General features: G+C 47.4%; 1 protein-coding gene across 2 annotated transcripts in view; it reads right to left on the reverse strand.

Annotated features, from left to right (window-relative positions):
* Positions 1 to 19,853, reverse strand: part of LOC122393747 (2-oxoglutarate-Fe(II) type oxidoreductase ppzD-like) — a 46,247-nt gene extending 26,394 nt beyond the window's left edge. The window contains exons 1-2 of one of the 2 annotated variants that reach the window (XM_043390050.1): positions 19,826 to 19,853; positions 18,986 to 19,162 (exon numbers count right to left, since the gene is read on the reverse strand). The gene's annotated coding sequence lies outside the window, so the exon portion shown is untranslated. Of the gene's footprint in view, positions 1 to 18,985; positions 19,592 to 19,825 lie in introns of those variants that run through there. The other variant, XM_043390049.1, reaches the window with a different exon arrangement.
* Positions 19,854 to 22,507: the final 2,654 nt, after the last annotated feature.

Below are 22,507 nucleotides of genomic sequence, written 5' to 3' on the forward strand. Positions count from 1 at the left end.
GCGCATCTAAAGGCCTCACACCGGTGACTTGAGCCCTGAGGGCCCCACCGGCGTCTGACAGTACCATGCCGGTCTCTAAGGACCCCACAAGACTTCTTCTGCCGGCCTAAGGGCCCCTTGCTGCTCACTGAGAACCCCCTGCCGGCTTGTAGAGGGCTCGCGTCAGCAGCTCTAGAGACCCCACAGGCCACACTCGTCTGTAACGGCTCCATACCAGCGTCTATGAGGGCCCACAGCAACGCCTGTAAGAACCCTCACCGGCGCCTCTCAGAGAGTCACACTAGCATCTCTGAGCGCCCACACCGGCACCGGCATGGCGGCCCCGCACCAGTGCCTCTAAAGGCCTCTTACCGGCGGCTCTGAGGGCCCTACGCCGGTGATTCTGAGGGTGCTACCGATAACCGAAGGCAACACACAAGCCCTTAGTGTCGCTGAGCTTTAATCCCATACCGGCCTTCCGAGGGCACCACGTCAGTGCACTCATTGCCCCACACCCCTCCCTCACACCCGGAGCGGGTAAACTGTGTTATACCTATATAGGCTATAGCAACGATTTTACCACCATTGTGATTGTACGTTATGTATTTCTCAAAGTTGACTCAAAACGGTCCAGTACAAAATCTGGCCTGCCAAACTTATGGCCAAGGCCAGGCCCAAACCAAAGCGGGATGACAATAGCAGATGTTGTCAAATCGATACTGTGCAGAAACCATTCAGATGGCTAGGAAAATGCCGTTTGTTGATGTTTAGGTGAATAAAGGAAACAAGAAGGAAAGAAGTCCGGAAAAGGGAGGAAAGATCCTTTCACGCTGCCTCAATGTTGAGGGGGCGCCGCCCCCTCGGCTCTAAAGTTGAGGGGGCAAGCGCCCCCGCTGCCCCCCCCCCCTGTTCCCGGGTCTATGCATCTCTAGATGTCACTGCAGTTTGATTATTATCAGCTGACTGCGCTGCACCAAAGCGTCTGCCTTTTCTGCACCACGTGCGAGTCCATACGGCAAGCTTGGCTTATACATGCTGTAATGAGTCATCTTTCTATGAAAAATCGATGCGACTAAATGGTAAAAAAATGCCCAAACTAATATGCAGTGTTCGATATATCCCGAGTTTAGGAAGATTGAATATGTGGGCAGGCTTCTCATCTGTGCGTCATTAGGATTAAAAATGTTTGCTGTTAGTGTTCACGTTTCTAAGGTCATTTTTACCCAGGATGCGTCAGCTTTGTGATATGGAGAATAAAGGAAGAGTGTGTGTGATTAGGAACCATGTTCTCAAAAAACGCACAGTCGCGCGTTCAGGCGCCGTCTCTGCGCCTGAACGCGCTGAGGTGAGGTACAATGAGGTGCGTACAATGGGTATCAGATTTGAATCCAGTCCCTACCTACATAAAAACACACGCAAACCATCCACCCAACCAACAAACAAACAGATAAATGACGGAAAAGTGCCGAGGTTACCGGAGGTCACTGAGATGATCTCGAAATTGGTTCAATTTCTTTTTCATCAGAAAAATGTAGGGACCAGTACCACGCCCCATATACCTGACTTGATGGTACCTTGGACACTTTTTTTCTTTTTACGCTTCTGGAAACTCCCCCAGCCTGTTTCGGAAAGTCACGTCCGTCGTTCGTGACCCTACCCCCCCCCCCCCCCTCTGGTCTGCAGACCGCAACACACATTTCTTTACTGAAGCGCTCTTTTTTCTACATTGGACCGGGCCGAGGATGGAATAGGTGATAATTTTCGAAAAGAGTGATTAAGAGTTTCGCACCGGCATAAGCAAGCTTGTCAGTTCAAACGGATCAGTATTGAATCGACTATAAAATTACAAGCATCCACCCATGGCTTCTTACAAAGTACGACACCCATGACTGAACAAGACAAACATGCCTCGTTTCTTAACCCGCGCACCGACGGAGGTCTGCGCCAACTTCGTACCGACGGGGGGGGGCGGATGACCGCCCCCCCCCCCCTGAGATCTCAAGAACAAAGCAAGATAACGGCAAGCGGTAAACGGCAAGGGATACGCACGGACATGGTCTACAATTTTTACAAAGGTCATTTTCAGGTCAGGTCAAAGATGACGTCACAGGGGTCAAAAAAGTCAAAATGGTGGCGCTAGGTATGGAGAGTTTTTCTCGAATAACTTTCGAACTAATCAATATAGGAACAAACTAAGGGCAGCATCGTGATCCTCTCGTCTCCGCATCGAATGATATATATGTTGACCTCGAAAGGTCAAGGTCAAAGGTTGACCTCAGGTCACGTGACCTCGAGGTCATCATGTATATCATTCGATGCGCCTTGACGAGCTGAACACAATGAGACCATCCGCGCGGCTGTATCTTGTTCCTGTACGGAGTTATTGTAAAAAAACGCTGGTGACCTTTGATGACGTCACATGACCTTACAGCTGCCCAACAGCAAAACAGACCTCAAGGTAGTGAAGGTTGATCGTATATGAGGTCATTCATGGTTTATGGGGCCATTCCGACCCGTTTTAGTGGTAAAAACAGGGAGTTGATTTTTCCCCCGTTGACTCATAATGGGGAGGTCGAGAAATTGACCTGACCTTAGGTCATCGATATCAAAATTCCGAGATATACAAATTGTAACTACTAATGACCTTATAACATCCTGCGACTTTCAAAGGCCTCCGACATCTACTGTAGCTCTGGCACGGTGACAAAGTTGCAAAAAAGTGACTTGAGTTTGGGTCATTCAAAGTGACCTGGTGACCTGACCTTAAAAGTCAGGAGGTTCAAACTTGCACACCATGTGTAAAATTGATGAGAGAATAGTCGTACCAAATTTGTTCAGTCAGTTCGACCCCCTCCCCTCCCATCTTATACGTTAGCGACTGTGAGAACACCTGTACGGGCGATGGTCGATTAAAAAAGTACAGCGCAGTACTTACGTGTGAATAGAAAGACGCCATTTTTCTCATTTTAATCAAAAGACGAAATTGTTTAATGTTTACGCGTTATGAACAACTGAAGGTGAGGATGTGTGACTAGCGCACTAAGTCGCAACTCATATCTGCAGCGCCGCCAGCGGCCAGCCCATTTATGTCTCGATGCATCACCTTGGCAACGTTGGCCAACGGGAGAAAAACGAGATAAATAGCGCACTGGAAGCGCACGGATCTCAGTCGCAAGGGCAGCCTTTAGCTACTGAGCAGTTCGACAACCAGGTCCGCAAGTGAAGCTTGCCTACAACGAAGAAATTTATTGGAAATTCTAGCGGGTTAGTGTGTATTTCATCTGGTGTCGTAGCAACTGAAGAGCGTTTGACCGACTTCGAAACTGGATTAGGCTTTTAGAAACTTTAGACTCTGATGCATAACGATTCTTACTGAAGAGCTTTGTACCAAGTACATTTAACTCCTGTCTGCAATCCCCACCTGAATATAGCGATGCTCGTCTCGTTGAAAATTGCCGTCAGTATCATTTTGACGATGAACTTCTCCCTTCCTCTGTGGGTGCTAGGACGTAACTTCAGCCTTCGCGAAGAACCGATGATTCGTCTCGTGATCAATCTGACTGTGGTGTGCTTCGCGTTCTCCCTGACGTTCCTAACGATGGGGCTGGCGGACGTGGTGTATGCAGACGGCGTGCCGCTGCCAATCTGTGCCACCATTCACTACATTTTCTGCGCACTGCTCATCGGCTGGAAACTGGCTACGCTGTTTCTCGCCACCGACCAGCTCATTGCTGTGGTCCACTCTCTTCGCTACAACGACATCATGGCCACCTGGACTCGGAGGATGATAGCTATCACTTGGGCCTATGTCCTCTTTCAAGCAATGATTGGACTGATCTGCTATCAGCTTGGCCTAGAGTCTGTAGTCGAGTTTGACCGCCGTGCGTTCGGGGTACGTTACGACACTCGTATGTGTAAATTCGAGCTGCATTCGCATGCCTTCATGATATGGTTCGAAGCCCATCTTCTGGTTCTGTCGCTATTCTCGGCAGGCATGTTCGTCTACACCGCCGCTCAAGGGATCCAACAGGAAAGGCGACAGCCGCGACGGCAGCTGCGGGGAGGCCACGGTGGCATATTTGTTCTTCGCTTCAAGTCGTTCCAGCGCATCGTGAAAGTCATGCTGGTGGTGATCGCATTTGACGTGATCGGCACGGTGCTAAGACTGGTGTCGCGCTGGTCACCGCTCATGGGACTGAAGATAATCCACTTGCTACGCATCCTTTCCATTGCGGGTGAGGTCTGGATTTACGGCCTCAGTAACCCAGCGATCCGGAGGGCGTTCAGATACTTCTTCGGGTGCCGGTCAGGCCGGCGGGTATCAGCTGCGACCGACGGGGTGGCCTGGCCGACCGCGGACCTCGAGCAGCACCAGAACTCGGGCACCGCTGCCCTCGGCCACTGCCTGGGCCGCTGGCGCGTCTGCGAGGTGGCGGTGGTCGATCTGGAAGGTCAACGGTCATCGCAACAACAGTCCGAACTGCCCGTGTCCGTGGACGTTAGCCATAATCGCTTTTGAAAACGTTGACTTGTACGGTCAAGCCATCTTTGTGTTTAAGAAAATATCGATAAGTGGCCACGTGAATGTCAAATGGACCCACAAATGGCCTGTAATCATTAGCACCGTATCTGAATGTTAGTTGGAATGGTTAGCGTAACAACTAAGTACTACCGGGTATTCGAACTGGACAATGTACATATACACGTGAATACAGCCTACGTACATGCTGTCAAATGTATGGAGGCTTTTGCGTGGGCATTATTCGTAGTTGGTGTTCGTGACTTGATGTAGATATTATTTACATGCATGCACCGATTCCACGCTGTCAATTTTACTTTTATTTTACTGGTTACGCTGTTTATCTATTGATGTCTAATAAAAACTTCAAAATCAAAGTATTTAACATGTGGAAAATGCTGTTTTTCATCTCGCATGTAATCATACACATGACAGACGGAGGAGCACGGGCAGCGGGGGCAGCTGTCCCCACCCTCAACGTCGTAGACGCGGGGTAATGCTACTCCAACTCAAAAACAATTTCTCAAGATGAAGCTGATGAAGAAATGGGTGAGCTCAATAATGAACAGGGGCGGCGCTGACCTTCTGAAAGTAGGTGAGCACTTGGAAAAAGAAATGCCAAACCATAGAGCATAATAACAAAACTACAGATAGGCGACAAATTTGGTATCACGACCAATTTCTAGCAGTGGTCACGAATTGTTATCCATTCCATGATTCCAGTCACGTGGGAAAAATCGGAAAATATTTGTCGTAAAATAGATTTGGTGTATATTCGGCCAAGTTTGGCGCATTTGCCAGATACCCTGTCGTGAAAACGGCAAATATGGCCCCTCGAAGTTCCCATGCAGACTCCAGGGACGGGGCCACATTGGCACCTGAGCGTCTTTATGACGTCTTGGCGTCTATTATGAGGGTTCATACCACCTTTCGAGTATTCATATCAACCATTGAGGGTTTGAGTCCTGAGCCCCACGTCCGCGTAAGCAAGGGATCATCACTGGTTCCTTGACTATTGAGTCACCGCCGGTCTTTGAGGGCCAGGCGCCTTGGGGCCCACAACGGCTCTCGGACCTCACAAGACTCTTGATGCAACATGTCGACTTCTGGGGACGCATACCTTCTCATAAGGTCCCACGCTACATCTGAAGTGAGGGCCTTACACAAACCCTTGAGATGGTCCATATGCCGGTCCTCTTGTCAAGACTCTTGGCCCTTTTGAGAAAAAAAACGACTTTTGGGGTCCTATGTTGTCCCCTGAAAACTCAAGTCACCTTATGGGAGACCTACATCGGGCTTCAGTTTCTGAGGGGTCAAACAGGCCTCTGATTTGTCGACCCGGCCTCATCCCCTGCGGGGCCCGCGCGGACCCCAAACCGTGGGCACTTGACCCCGAGCTCAGGGAGGCCGTAGCGGAGCGCCGGGAGGCCCGAAGCCTGCTACAGCCTGGGAACGAGCGGTCCAGGACCAGGTGGACGGAGGCGAAACAGAGGGCGGCGGAGGTGGAGAGGAGACTGGAGAGTGTCCCGTGATCGCTTCCGTCAATTCGTCTCTGAGACGCTGAACCGTCTGGGGAGAGTATCAAAACTCCTAAAGAAGTGGGACAAGGCAACGGATGAGGAACAGCGAGATGGCCAGGCAATGGAGGACGGCGGCCGACTGCTTGTCACCGACCGTGCCAAGGCGGATGCTTTTGCGAGGACGTACGCCCATGTGTCCCGGCAGATCCGAGCAACGAAGATAGACCGAGAGGTCAAGAAGAAGTTGCAAGAACCCGCCCTCAAGCGCTGTGCGGAATGTCAAGGAGACAGAGAGGCCGGCCGCTGCTGTGGGCCCTTCACCCTTGAAGAACTCGCTCAACACATCCGAGAAACCAAGCTGAAGAAAGCCCCTGGCCCGGACGGGATTTCAAACGAGATGCTGCGGCACCTTGGTCCTGTCGCGCGTGACGCCCTACTACGTCTCATTAACCCGCGCACCGACGGGGGTCTGCGCCAACCTCGCACCGACGGGGGGGCGGATGACCGCCCCCCTGAGATCTCGAGAACGAAGCACGATAGCGACAAGCGGTAAACGGCATCGGATACGCACGGTCAAGATCTACAATTTTTACGAAGGTCATTTTCAGGTCAGGTCAAAGATGACGTCACAGGGGTCGAAAAAGTCAAAATGGCGGCCCTAGGTATGGGGAGAGTTTTTCTCGAATAACTTTCGAATTAGTCAAGATAGGGACAAACTAAGGGCATCATCGTGATCCTCTCGTCAATCCGCATCGAATGATATATATGTTGACCTCGAAAGGTCAAGGTCAAAGGTTGACCTCAGGTCACGTGACCTCGAGGTCATCATGTATATCATTCGATGCGCCTTGACGAGCTGAACACAATGAGACCATCCACGCGGCTGTATCTTGTTCCTGTACGGAGTTATTGGCCAAAAACCTATGGTGACCTTTGATGACGTCACATGACCTCACAGCTGCCCAACAACAAAACAGACCTCAAGGTAGTGAAGGTTGATCGTATATGAAGTCATGTATGGTATATGGGGCCATTACGACCCGTTTTAGTGGTAAAAACAGGGAGTTGATTTTTCCCCCATTGACTTATAATGGGGAGGTCGCGAAATTGACCTGACCTTAGGTCATCGATATCAAAATTCCGAGATAAACAAATTGTAGCTACTAATGACCTAATAACATTCTGCGACTTTCAAAGGCCTCCGACATCAACTGTAGCTCTGGCACGGTGACAAAGTTGCAAAAAAGTGACTTGAGGTTGGGTCATTCAAAGTGACCTGGTGACCTGACCTTAAAAGGCAGGAAGTTCAAACTTGCACACCATGTGTAAAATTGACGAGGAATTAGTCGTACCAAATTTCGCGGCGCTGCGCGCCGCGGTTTTCCCGCTATTCGCGAAAAACCTCAGGGGGGGGCGGATATCCGCCCCCCCCCGTCGGTGCGCGGGTTAACACCTCGTGGGCGACAGCAGAAGTCCCAAGAGAATGGCGCGCGGCGACAGTGATTCCCATCCCCAAGGCCGGGAAAGACAAGAGGCTCCTCAGCAGCTACCGTCCCATTGCCCTGACGAGCCACGTCGGGTGATCCTGGCCCGGCTCACCTACCTCAGCGAGAGCAGGGGCATGGTGCCGCCGGAGCAGGTGGGCTTCAGAGCTCACCGCTCTGTGGAGGACAGCATCAGCCGCCTCGTGCAGGAGGTACAAGATGGGTGGCAGCGCCCCCGACCGAGACACCAGAACCATCAAGACGGCGCCACAGCGCAGAAGTACGTCCTCCTCGCGTTCGATTTTGCGAGGGCGTACGACAAAGTCGACCACTGCCTCCTCAGACTGCGGTTGCTGGAACAGGGCCTCCCGGCTTGCATGGTGAACTGGGTGTGGCAGTGGCTCAGAGATCGCCGAGTCAAGGTAGAGGTGAACGGGGTGCTCAGCGGGGAGAGAGTGTTTAGAGCGGGCCTGCCCCAGGGCAGTGTGCTCTCGCCGTCCCTGTTTTTGTTATGGGCGGCGACACTCGTGCAAGATCTCCGCGACATCCCCGGTGTCTCACCGTACATGTACGCGGACGACACCGCAGCACTGTGCGCCGGGAACTCCATCCAGATAGCCAAGGACAGGGCCCAGAGGGCAGCAGACGCCCTTCTCGCCTAGGCAAAGAAGTCGAAGATGGTCGTTGCAGCTGAGAAGACCCAGATGCTGGTGTTGTCGCAGTGGCACCGCGACGCAGTCCACTGTCAGATTAAGATGGCGGGAAAGACAGTGTCGGCCACGGACTCCATCAACCTACTCGGCGTGCAGTTAGACCGTCTGCTCCACTTCGGCTCCCACTGCCAAAAGCTGAGGAGAAAGGTCCGCCCACGCACCGCGCAGCTGCGTCAGCTGTCCGGACGCTCCTGGGGCCTCGAGGAGGACCTGCTCCGGACAGTAGCCAGTGGCTATGTCCGAGGAGCCTTGGAGCATGCCGCAGCAGCCTGGCTTCCTGCCACGCCACCCTCCCACGTGGAACTTCTGGAGAGGGAAATGAGAGCAGCGGCGAGAGTCGTCACGGGGTGCACTCGCAGCACTCCGTCGGACGCGCTCATGGCGGAAGCGGGCCTTCTCCCGGTATCAGTGAGGAGAAGGACATTGGCTGCGCGATTCCTGGCCAAGGCGACTGCGCTCCCCCCGGAGGAGCCGCTCCAACGAGTGGCCGCGTCGGACGCCCCGGCCCGTCTACGATCCGTGACGGGCTGGAGAACCCTGGGACGAGAGATGTGGGAGGCGGCCGGTGTCGCCCCCCCCCCCTATCGACCCAGTATCGCAGGCGAGCGTCCCCCCGTGGGAAGTGAAGAGCGGGGTCACCATCAGCCTGGACGTGGGACCACTACCACTGAATGCGACTTCCACACAGAAGAGAGACGCGGCGACCTGTCACCTAGGTAGCCTGCCACAGTGCGCTACTTGGGTTTAATCCGACGGCTCGGTAGAGGGAGGCATCACAAACGGCGGCGCTGGCGTTTTCATCGAGGACCCGGGCGGCCAGCAGCACCTTCTCACGGTGCCGGCGGGGAACATCTGCTCCAGCTACCGTGCTGAAATGGTAGCCCTCAGAGAAGCGCTGAAGTTCTTGCTGGACCGACAAACCCTTCCTCCTGAGCCGATCGTGATATGCCATGGTGTGTCAAAAGTGGAAATAGCCGGTGCGCCGTCTGGCAACCCGGCAGCCCGCCGCCATAGGGAAATTCATGCTTTTTGTCGCTTTTTCACTCCCTATGAGTCACTTGATCTAATTAGAGCTTAACTAGGAACGAGGCGGGTCACTTGGACGTATTCGGGAGCCGAATACGGTGTTTTGGAGCCAATACCTGGGAAACCCTACCCGCCCAATGCGAGTTTTTAAGAGTCTGCATACCCAAATTAACGTTGAGCGCGGCCGTTTTCGGTCGGTTTTCCCCGACCTTGTGGCGAAATCGCCTTATTTATTCAACCAGGGTAGGCTAATTCGCTTAACTAGGAATGAGGCGTTGAAGAGAATTATTCAAGGAATAGAGCCGTGCAAAAATATTTTTTGTATTGTTAAAACTGTACCCGCCCTCGAACGATAAATATTGCTGACCCATCAGAAACACATCACCTGGAATGCGTTTGGACTTGGCTGGATCTAATATTAGCGAGTATCTGCTAATGCAGTTTCTTGGCTTACATAGTACGCACACAAGCATACACACTTCCTGCCCTTGGTTATTCCTCACTTGAATGAAAATTTTGCTTTAATAACCATTCCAAGCAGTTAACAGGCTTTAGTGTAGTGCCAAGTTGGAACCGTTCAGTGCCGCCAGTCTTCCAGGCGGCGCGTAACGGCTGCCGCCGGCCGCCGCGCCGCCGCTCTGGCAGGGTGTTTGACTTCATATCTCTGTTGCTAGAAAAGTTGTGGACCGATTTACTTGATTCTTGCATGAAAAGATCCGCCATTCAATTCTTAGCAAACAACGAAAATTTGACGTCAATTGCACGATCCGCTGCCCATATTGTGGTACTGCCATCTATTGACAAGGCTGGCGAACTAAAGCCGGGCGGCTATTTCCACTTTTGACACACCATGGCACGGACTCCCAGTCAGCACTGGCGGCACTCCGGGGTGGCCCCTCTACTCAAATAACACTCATAGGAGGAGAAATCTGGGCGGCGCTTCAACAGGTGTCGGCCCGCGGCAGGAGTACCTACCTGCAGTGGGTACCTTCCCACTGTGGATTGCCCGGGAACGAGAGAGCGGACGAGTTGGCGAAGCAAGCTTCAGCACTGGACCAAGAGGAAGTCCTCATCGACGCCATGACGGTGTACCGCGCGGTGGCAAGGACGGCGCGGGCCCAGTGGGTCAGCGACTGACCGCGCGGATGGTACCGCAGCCTCATGGGAGCGAAGCTGCCGGGACCAGTCAGACACCTGGATCGAGCAGCGGCGGTGGATGTGCACCAGTTGCGAGCGGGGCACTGGTCGGGCTCCGCCCAAGACCTCCACCGAATCGGCCGGAACCCGTCGCGACACTGCCCGCAGTGCGAAGACGTGGACTGCAGGCCGCCAGGGTGCCCGCTGCCCCCTGTGCAGAGAGACGGCGGATACTCCGTACCACGTCCTGGTCGAGTGCCCGGCCCTGATGGGCGCCAGGCTGCGACTCACCGGGACAATCAGACCCAACAGGGAAGAGGTGCGGAGCGACGGAGTTGTCGCGGCCCTGGCGGCCGCGTTCAGGACCCTGCAGAGCCGTTAGGCTACAGTCGACTGAGGTCGACCTGGAGGGAACAAACAACAACAACAACAACCTCCGGGTTGACGCTTTGCTCGCCCGGTCGGTGGATAGAGGGCACCGCCCGGGAGTGTTTAGCCGGGCGGTGCGGGCGGGGGCGTCTGGAGCGCCAGGGAGGTATCCTCCAGATCTCCCCGGCTGGGGAAGCATCCCCCAGCTCTCCCCAGGGCCGGGACGGCATGTCACAGAACGGCACCGTCCCGGCCTGGCCAGGCGGGCGCCGACGAAGAGCACAGAAACGTTGATGCGCTTGTACCTGTTTGTGTTTTTATGTGAATGTGTAAATAAAACTGTATGAAAAGAGATGGCACATCTGCAGAATGCAGTCACTGGAGCAGCAAGAGCCATCATCGAAGGAATGGTGTGTGTTGGAAGCTCCTTTGAAGATTCTCTCCAAGCACTTAACCCGCGCATGACTGGGGGAGGCTCTACAGAGCCCCCCTTCGGGTTTTCGGCAATATATTCTAAACCGTTTGACGAACCAACACGAATCTTCCGGTACCTTCAGCGGCATCAATTTGACACCTTATGTGAAAATTTCAACTTTCTATCTACAAAGTATGGCCGGAAATGACGTCAGGGTGACGTCATGTCAGCCGATTTTGATGCAAAATATTGATTACGGCCAACGCTCTAAAGAGCTTAGTTTTAAAGCTAGATCCAAATTATTTGCATCAGTGGGCTTCAAATAGAGGTAGCTATCAAACTGCCATCTCGAATTTTCAAAATTTTGAAAATTTTGAAAAATATAATTTTTCAATTACAAAAAGTATTATTTTATTTCTATTTTTCAAAATTTTTTTGAATTTTCGCAAAAACTGGAATACATGAGATAGAACACACACTGATAAACTACTCTAGCAATTTTTAGCCCAATATCTTAAAAAATACCCAAGTTATTAGCGCTATTGTCAAAATTTTACAATTATATATTTTTCAAAACCTGTTTCAGTACGTTTTTGACATCGTACAACAATATGAATGGCAGCATCGTGTTCCTGAGCTCCAATTGCATCTGATAGACACATTTTTTCTTGAAAAAATTTCATTTCCAAAATTTGACCTTTTCTGACCTGAGTGACCTGACCTCCGGTAACTTAACCCGGACCGCCTGGGCTATTTTCGTACCCACGACAGCCTGGGGGGTCGGATCCGACCCCCCCCCCTGTTATGTCGAGAACGTATCGAGCCCCGCGAGGCGGCGTTCGAAAGGTCTACGAGACCTTCCCAAAGCACTCTTAAGATTTTAAGATTAAGGTCAACTTTCGGGTCAAGGTCAGGTCAAAGGTCAAATTCTGGGGTTTTGCATGATTAGGCTTACGGACAGCGGAATCGATAGATGCTGCTCGAAACTCACCAAAAATGACCTCAAATACCAAGTGAAGGTACCATATGTGCGTAAAGGGGTCATACTAAGTACGGGTCAAGGTCAGGTCAGGTCACGAAAGGTCATGGTTTTCACTTTCTGCTACATGGGCGTGCGACACATGTTTTATGGCTTATTTTTCACGTCGAATCCGATGGTAATGGTTATATGTGACCCCAAGTCACTGTGCTGGTGATAAGTTTGCATTGAAAGCATAAAAATCGTTTATAACATACATAACTAAACGAGTGCTAAGAAAAAAAAATCAATTTTTTAACTTTTTATTTTTGACATAAAAATGCACTTTTCTAGACGAGCTTTGTCCTAAGAAGCTATTGGTGCCATTTGTTTTCACATGCAATGTTCAGAAGTGCCTCTAATTCACGAAAATGCTTATGACGTCACCATGCCCTATGCATGTTGGAGCTATTTTTTACAATTTGGGGGTCAAAAATCAATATAGAAAGTTGAAATTTGGGACATCTAATGTTCTAATAGAGCTCTATAACATATATTCTGGTTTTTTGAAAATTCTCAAAGTTTTGGATTTTATTAGCTGTTTTACAAAAAATATAGTTTTTTTAATTTCTAGGGGTGAAAAACGCATTTTATGGAAAATCCGAGATAGCCATTTTAAAGAACTCGTTGAGCTGCGTCTATTTATTTCCTTAATTTGTAATTTGCTTCAAACCTTGATTTTTGGCGATTTTTTAAACATTTACCACTTTTTGACTGAAAATGCCATGTACTTACATCACTAAAATCGTTATATCTCTAAAAGTTTAAAAAAAGTTCTTAAAAATTACACAGGAGACGTCAAATTGATGGGGGAGAAGGTATGCCAAGTTCCAAGTTGATAGCGTAAGCAGTTTATGAGTTATTCAAGAAAAACGGAGGGGGGGGGGGGTCGGATTCGACCCCTCCAGGCGGTCGCGGGTTAAGCTGAAAATGACCTATAAAACGTGCGTCACGTGACCGATACATGATGTACAATTTTCGTGACCTAGGATGACCTGGTCTTGACCTGAAAAATTCAAAGTAAAAGTTCGGCCTAAGCATATATCAAGGAGTGCGGAAACCAAAAAATGAGCCTGATCGGACTTGTCAGCCGGCGGCCAGAGCCTAAATTGTGGCCAAGCAAAAATGCCGATAGTTTTTACTTTAACCTGACCTGTGACGTCAGAGGTGACCTCAAGGGGTAAATGAAAATAGGTTTCGTTCGACAGTTTTTCCAGGGCTATCAGACGCCGTTTGAATTTTGACGATCGGCCCAGTAGTTTCGGAGATAGGAGGGGGGGGGGGGCTCTGGTGAGCCCCCCCCCCAGTCACTCGCCTAATGGAAAATACCCCAGTCATGCGCGGGTTAACCCTCGCCCGCACATGGGGGGGGGGGGGTTGCCACCCCCCAGGTAGTCTTTTGCTCTGCACTCAACATTTTTAGAGGTAGAAGGCTGATTTTTCGTATAGCTGCTCCTCTATCCTTTCTTGATGTCCACTGAAAATTTCAAGCCTCTGTGATGTTTGGTTTTGGAGATATGACCTTGTTTTCAGGTCAAGTCATGACCCAAATGGCCAATTCTCAACATCTTGCGTTTGCCATGGGCCTTATGAGCTTTTGAAACCTTGATTTCGGCCTTTTTTGCCAGTCTTACCTCCCACCTATCATGGAACATGTTGTTCGACGATGTACAGGTGTCAAGGTCAGGGTCAAGGTCAACCTAGGTCATCTAAGATAATTGCGTTTTAGGCAAGCTGAATTTGCTTTTTGTGAAATTTTTTGACTGCATTTTTGGTAGAAGCTTCTCAGATCATGATTTCATGAAATATGGACACAAAAACAATCGGTGCACACATCAGTATACACACAGACACACACAGACATACAAACACATATAATTGACCTTGACCTAACTTGACCTGAAATGACCTCAGCACCAAAAATCTGGTCGGGTAGTGCGACAAAGAGGTTCTAACTAGCTGGCTTGGCACCAGAAAACAGCATCGTCATCGGCATATGATAAGCACTAAGCAGCGCACTTGATATCCAACGGTGACCCAAAACAGCAACATTTTTTAGTTTGACCTGACCTGGAAGGTCAATGACTGACCTGAGAAGGTAAAACTGGGTATCATTGGATTCGTCTCTTCCCAAAGAATCTTTTTGGTCTGTACCGCTAAGCTCTATCTCCAACAGGAACGAAATGGCGCGGGGGTGGCAACCCCCCCCCCCCATGTGCGTTCTAGGATGTGAAAATGGCATGTGCGGGCGAGGGTTAAGGAAATGTATGGCAGAGGCAGACCCAAAACAGCAACATTTTTTTAGTTTGACCTGACCTGGATGGTCAATGACTGACCTGAGACGGTAAAACTGGATATCATTGGATTTGTCTCTTCCCAAAGAATCTTTTTGGTCTTTACCGCTAAGCTCTATCTCCAACAGGAACGAAATGGCGCGTGGGGTGGCAACCCCCCCCCCATGTCCGTTCTAGGATGGGGGTGGCAACCCCCCCCCCATGTGCGTTCTAGGATGGGAAAATGGCATGTGCGGGCGAGGGTTAAGGAAATGTATGGCAGAGGCATTGATGTGGTTCAGATGACCCTCAAGACTGTGTTTTCGTGTCCAGCTCCCAAGCCGTTCGATGCCAGATCTCTGGAGAGATACATATTAATTATTATGTATCGAGACCTTCCCAAAGCACTCTTAAGATTTTAAGATTAAGGTCAACTTTCGGGTCAAGGTCAGGTCAAAGGTCAAATTCTGGGGTTTTGCATGATTAGGCTTACGGACAGCGGAATCGATAGATGCTGCTCGAAACTCACCAAAAATGACCTCAAATACCAAGTGAAGGTACCATATGTGCGTAAAGGGGTCATACTAAGTACGGGTCAAGGTCAGGTCAGGTCACGAAAGGTCATGGTTTTCACTTTCTGCTACATGGGCGTGCGACACATGTTTTATGGCTTATTTTTCACGTCGAATCCGATGGTAATGGTTATATGTGACCCCAAGTCACTGTGCTGGTGATAAGTTTGCATTGAAAGCATAAAAATCGTTTATAACATACATAACTAAACGAGTGCTAAGAAAAAAAAGTCAATTTTTTAACTTTTTATTTTTGACATAAAAATGCACTTTTCTAGACGAGCTTTGTCCTAAGAAGCTATTGGTGCCATTTGTTTTCACATGCAATGTTCAGAAGTGCCTCTAATTCACGAAAATGCTTATGACGTCACCATGCCCCTATGCATGTTGGAGCTATTTTTTACAATTTGGGGGTCAAAAATCAATATAGAAAGTTGAAATTTGGGACATCTAATGTTCTAATAGAGCTCTATAACATATATTCTGGTTTTTTGAAAATTCTCAAAGTTTTGGATTTTATTAGCTGTTTTACAAAAAATATAGTTTTTTTAATTTCTAGGGGTGAAAAACGCATTTTATGGAAAATCCGAGATAGCCATTTTAAAGAACTCGTTGAGCTGCGTCTATTTATTTCCTTAATTTGTAATTTGCTTTAAACCTTGATTTTTGGCGATTTTTTAAACATTTACCACTTTTTGACTGAAAATGCCATGTACTTACATCACTAAAATCGTTATATCTCTAAAAGTTTAAAAAAAGGTTCTTAAAAATTACACAGGAGACGTCAAATTGATGGGGGAGAAGGTATGCCAAGTTCCAAGTTGATAGCTTGGAGTTCCAAGTTGTTCCAAGTTTCATCATTTGACATGTGCAAATGATGAAAATCATTCTTCATGCTAATGCTTTCTGTGCAGTCATGAATGGACTGCTATGTTTGACCACATTATTGCCAGCCTGGACCCAATTGGCTTATAATTGGCAGCTGACAGTGGTCAGTTATTGCGTCTGGTGCCAGTGAACTATTGTGCCTGGCCTCCATAAGGTCATTTTAATCAGTTTTAACCTTCACAATTGTGTGTGTGAGCACCTGGCGCCTGTGGGCTCCATGTGCCTGGCCTGGCAGAAAGGCTGTTTTACCCAGTTTTAACCTCTGTATGATTGTGTGTGTGAGCACTAGGTGCCTTGGAGCTCCTTGTGCTTGACCTGGCAAAAAGGTCATTTTACTGTTTTAATCTGTATGAAGTGTGTGTGAGCACTGGGTGCATGCTGCCCAAGTGCTTGACCTGGCAGATGGGTCATTTTACCATGTTTTAACTTGTGTTTTGTGTGAGTGGGCACTATTCCTTGCTTACTGGCACCTTGATGCGTTATCTGACTATGGTGTTCTGTTTGGGCTGCGTGTTCAACTTGCTTCTCTTAATTGGATAGGTTCACATCAAACCTAATGATAAAATCCATGTTCTGGGTTGCCTACAATCATGCAATATTTACCTATTGCAAATTACATATAATAAGCTTGAAAGCAAGTCACACAGCCATTGCTTACTTTCTTCAACATTCATAATCTCATTTTTCTTTTTGTGTTCTGTATCCTCGAATTATTTTCTTATAAACTTCTACATTCATAGCCACTATGCTCTCATCCTGCACCCCCCCCCCCTCCCCACATCCCTGTCGGCCCGCCCTTAGATCTGATACATAGATTGCAGTAACTATGTAAGTTGTAACACACATTGTGACATGTCACTCCCACAGACACGCGTGGGCAGCAGCCTTTGTCTGGCTATGATCGTGAACAAAAGCGGCGCCTTTGCCCTTTGTTTCTGGACTCGCTGCCGTGGCTGGTTTCGGTCGCGGTGGCTTGAGTCCGGACTGGCCCGTCCTCCGTCCTCCGACCCTAATAGGCATCTGACCTGCCTCAGCGCCATCTACCTGAAACTCCCTAGATGTCGCTGTCCTCTCGGCCTCGCGGATTGTCTCCCATTCGTGTGGAGGCCTGTTGAGGCTTGTGTGTAACCGGCGATAATGACTGCATACTTGCCTACGCCCACTACTTACCTTGGTTTCCATTTATCTATACTGAGGAGTGCTAAACGCCTTCTGGTGTTACTTGGTAACATGGTTAGCTCCCTTCATGGAAATTATTTCATGTCACCAGCTTACTACTGCACATACCACTTCGTAATATGTGCTAACTTACATGCATCAACGTTTTGATATATGTAACAAATGTGTCCTGGTAATTATATCAGGCATTGTTTGGTAAATTTGTTATAGCTTATTTTAGTTACACCCAATCCCTAAATCACCTGATAGGGTTTCCTTCCAGTACCTTTCATCACCTTTCACTCAACCTTCTTTGCATAATACTATATGCAAGCGCAACCACATGAAACCCTTCCACCTCTCCTTAATAACAAAATATTTAACCCGTTTCAAAGTGTTGGCCCTACGAACCTTTCCTTTTTACATGAGCAATACGAACACCTGAAACGTAACTGCAAATATTATACTCCTTTTCAACCGGAACTGTTTTCCCATGAGCATAGTGATGGGCTTTCTATTATGCACATCAATGTTAGATCCATTCTCACCAATGAAAAGTTTGATGATTTTCAAACTTTCATTTACTCAACCGGCAAACACTGGAGTGTTATTTGCTTAACAGAAACCTGGCTAGATCCTTTCACAGAGCAGTACAGGCATCTCCCAGGCTATACTTCAATTTTTAGTAGTCGTCCTAATAAAACAGGTGGAGGTGTTGCGATGTATATATGCAATAAGTGCATAAGCTCAACATCGCCTCTAAAAATCAATAAGATTGATGAGACAGAATCTTTATTTGTTGAAAGTACTGTACAATCCAAACAAATTGTACTTGGTGTTGTCTACAGGCCCCCACGTCTATGTTCTTCCCAGTTTATTGACCAAATGACTGAGGTACTTGAACACACAAGTATATGTCATAAGGATGTTATTATCACCGGTGACTTTAACTATGACCTTTTCCAAGTTGCAACAGATAGCTCTGTTGAAAACTTTCTGCACATGTTTACCACGAATGGTTTCTTTCCATGTATTTTTAGACCTACACGACTTGGTGTCGATAGTGCATCACTGCTTGACAATATATTCTCTAATAACCTTTCAATCTTGAATGACCCAGGTCTTATTTTGAGTGACTTATCAGACCATTTCCCAGTGTTTGTCGATCTTACTCTCAGAACAGACAATTCTCATAAACATATGAGGCAAACCATCACTTCTTTTAACTATAACATGATTCCTCACTTGCAAACTCGTTTGCAGTTGAAACTAAGAGACTTCTGTAATGAAACTGATGCGGAACACGCATGTACAACATTTATAGAAGCCTACACTTCCGAGATATCTAGGTGCAGCCACACCTATACTCCCACTCGGAAAAAGACACCTATTAAACCATGGATTACCCCTGGCTTATTGATTTCCATTAACAGAAAAAACGAGCTTTTTCGTATAAAGAATAGACACCCGTCTCCCTTCAATATCAACAACTACAAACGTTATAAGAATTTGTTCACTCATATACTGAGGAAAGCCAAACAAACTTACTATCAGAATGCACTAAAAGATTGTGGCCCGAGGGAAACCTGGCGGCTACTGAACGAGATAACGAAAGGAAACATAATTAAACAAGAAAGTCCACCTTCTTTTAAGATTGGTGATGATGTTGAAAATGACCCAAAAATAATCGCCGAATCTTTTAACTCATACTTTGCTAGTGTTGGCAATGACTTAAAAGAGCGGATACCTCCTTGTCCCACCGACCCTATTGAAAATCTTCCTAGAGGACTAGGAAACTCACTATCATCATTCACCGAAACTAATGACATTGAAGTTACTGAGATAGTAAATAGCACCAAAAAAGTTGGTGGTGGAATAGACGGCATTAATGCACGTATTTTTAAAGCAACTTACCAGACTGTCCTAAGAGAGCTTGTCTTTCTCTTGAATTTATGCTTACGCCAAAACGTGTTTCCTCGCCCTTTGAAAACGGCGGTTATAAAACCAATTTTTAAAGCAGGGGATAAGCAACGTTTTACAAACTATAGACCAATAAGCATACTGCCTTTTATATCGAAAATACTAGAAAAACTAGTACATACCCGACTTGAGCATTTCTTTGAACATAACAAAATCATCACCGAATTTCAGTTTGGTTTTAGAAAAAGCATGAGCACTTACATGCCCCTTCTTTTGGTTCAAGAAAAGGTAAACCAAGCATTTGAAGCAGGCAAAGTTGTCTGCGGCTTATACCTTGACCTCCGAAAAGCATTTGACACTGTGAACCAAACCATTTTACTTAAGAAACTGTATGCTTACGGTATACGTGACAATGCACTTATGATGCTGAAATCATATTTAGAAGGCCGCACACAATGTGTTGAGGTAGAGCATGTTCGCTCCAGCCTTGCTTCGGTTGATATCGGTGTTCCCCAGGGCTCCATCCTTGGGCCACTTCTGTTTTTAATTTACATCAATGACTTTCCCTCCATTTCTGATGATATAACTGCATATCTGTATGCAGATGACACTGCCATTTTCATTGAAGGCAATGATGAAGCCCATTTGCAAAGAGTCATCGACGCCACAATGCCCAAGATAGCTGTTTGGTTTCAAGCAAACCAATTATCTTTAAATACAGACAAAACTTTTTGTCAGCTCTACAATAATTCTAAACGCGCTGTCAATGTGTCTGTTTTGCTCTCTGGTGCACATATTAAATTTGTTAAAACAGTTAAGTACTTGGGCATGTACGTAGATGACGATCTGAAATGGAAATCACACATTTCACACCTTTCTACAACGCTGACTCGTAACGTTGGACTCATAAGCAGAGCTAGGTATATATTGGTACCTAAACAGCTGCTTCTTTTATATAACGCACTTTTCCTTCCGTATATCAACTACTGCTGTATGCTTTACAGCAACACTTATATTACAAACGTAAATAAGCTCGAGAAATTACAAAAGCGTGTGGTCAGAATGATTGATGGCGAACATAGACTCGCACACACAGCACCAATTTTTAAGAAACTGAAAATACTTAAGTTGAGAGACATTGGTAAGCAGCAGATGCTTCTGCTAATGCATAGAAAGTTGAAAGGAACTTTGCCTTCATCTATTGACAGACTTTTTACGATACTCGAACCGCTTCGAGATACTCGCTCGACCCATCATTTCCACGAGTTCTTCTCAGAAAAAAATTATCGCAGCTACACTACTAGGTGGTCTGCACCTAGAATTTGGAACTCAATAATTGGTCCTAAGTTCACAGATATGGAAGCAGTTCCACTAACAAAGAGAGAAATCAAGGATTTCTCAAAGCAGTATTTTATCGATCAATACTGATACCATTGCCAACACTGACATTTATGTTCTTGTGTTCCACCTGCGTTCGTAAACATACGAATACCTGCCAATGAAATGATCCCCCATTTTATTTATTGTGGGTATGTACGTACATTTACCTGATAATGTATTTTTTACCCGCTCTCTCACAGGTACATACTTGCACAGTACATAGTTATATGTACACAATTACAGAATTTGTCTTTAATGCATATCACTTATGCATACCTAATTTTGGAGCATTGTACATCTCTGTAACTGGGTAGGTATGTTCTAACTGGGTACCTAGATCGCCACAAGAGGTGGTGGTATTTAGTGGTCCTTATGTCTTTTCCCTGTTTGTCTTTTACTTCTTCTCGAACTTTTATCCCACATTTTTGTTTTGCCCTTTTATTTTTGTTAAGCTTTGCTTTTTCTCCCTATAAACATCATACAGTACGTACAGTACTAACTGTATGTCTTTGAATCATCGCCATCGCTCAATGACCTAGCTTTCTGTCTATTTACATTACTTGCTATTTGTATACCGGTCGTCTCGTCTTGTTTTGTGTACTTACAAGTCACACTTAAGTACTCCTGGATACGTAACAATACGTAAATCAGCCCTACGATACTTCCCACCGAACTGGGTTTACCGAGCAACAAGCTTGCTTAGCTCGGTATCCCTTTTCGGTGAGGATCTGACTCCTCCGGGTGTGACTAGGCTCTGTCCCTCTTCTATGATGCAAGCTTTGCATGCGCTTATTACCACTAACCCCTGGATCACTCTCTCCTTCTCACTATCTTCTTTGGGAATGGTGTAGCGGCCAGTCAAGCTACATTTAGTCTTGACTTCTTTGCCTCTTCTTATGACATTTTACTAACTTACTAAGTATTGTATTTAGCTTTGTTTTGTTTGCTTTCCTTTTTCTTAGCAGGGAGTGTCGCGACTTTCTTCATATTTTTGTCTTGGGAGGTGTTAACGTAAGGTGCTGTTGTCGCGTGGGTCAGTGGGTGGACACTCCTGGTCGTCTGATCATGGGCGGCGGCTTAGAAAAAAAAAAAATAGCGTAAGCAGTTTATGAGTTATTCAAGAAAAACGGAGGGGGGGGGGGGGTCGGATTCGACCCCTCCAGGCGGTCGCGGGTTAAGCTGAAAATGACCTATAAAACGTGCGTCACGTGACCGATACATGATGTACAATTTTCGTGACCTAGGATGACCTGGTCTTGACCTGAAAAATTCAAAGTAAAAGTTCGGCCTAAGCATATATCAAGGAGTGCGGAAACCAAAAAATGAGCCTGATCGGACTTGTCAGCCGGCGGCCAGAGCCTAAATTGTGGCCAAGCAAAAATACCGATAGTTTTTACTTTAACCTGACCTGTGACGTCAGAGGTGACCTCAAGGTAAATGAAAATAGGTTTCGTTCGACAGTTTTTCCAGGGCTATCAGACGCCGTTTGAATTTTGACGATCGGCCCAGTAGTTTCGGAGATAGGAGGGGGGGGGGGCTCTGGTGAGCCCCCCCAGTCACTCGCCTAATGGAAAATACCCCAGTCATGCGCGGGTTAACCCTCGCCCGCACATGGGGGGGGGGGGGGTTGCCACCCCCCAGGTAGTCTTTTGCTCTGCACTCAACATTTTTAGAGGTAGAAGGCTGATTTTTCGTATAGCTGCTCCTCTATCCTTTCTTGATGTCCACTGAAAATTTCAAGCCTCTGTGATGTTTGGTTTTGGAGATATGACCTTGTTTTCAGGTCAAGTCATGACCCAAATGGCCAATTCTCAACATCTTGCGTTTGCCATGGGCCTTATGAGCTTTTGAAACCTTGATTTCGGCCTTTTTTGCCAGTCTTACCTCCCACCTATCATGGAACATGTTGTTCGACGATGTACAGGTGTCAAGGTCAGGGTCAAGGTCAACCTAGGTCATCTAAGATAATTGCGTTTTAGGCAAGCTGAATTTGCTTTTTGTGAAATTTTTTGACTGCATTTTTGGTAGAAGCTTCTCAGATCATGATTTCATGAAATATGGACACAAAAACAATCGGTGCACACATCAGTATACACACAGACACACACAGACATACAAACACATATAATTGACCTT

Source organism: Amphibalanus amphitrite, unplaced genomic scaffold (assembly GCF_019059575.1).
Source record: "Amphibalanus amphitrite isolate SeventyFive unplaced genomic scaffold, NRLGWU_Aamphi_draft 000551F_arrow, whole genome shotgun sequence".
NCBI lineage: Eukaryota > Metazoa > Arthropoda > Thecostraca > Balanomorpha > Balanidae > Amphibalanus > Amphibalanus amphitrite.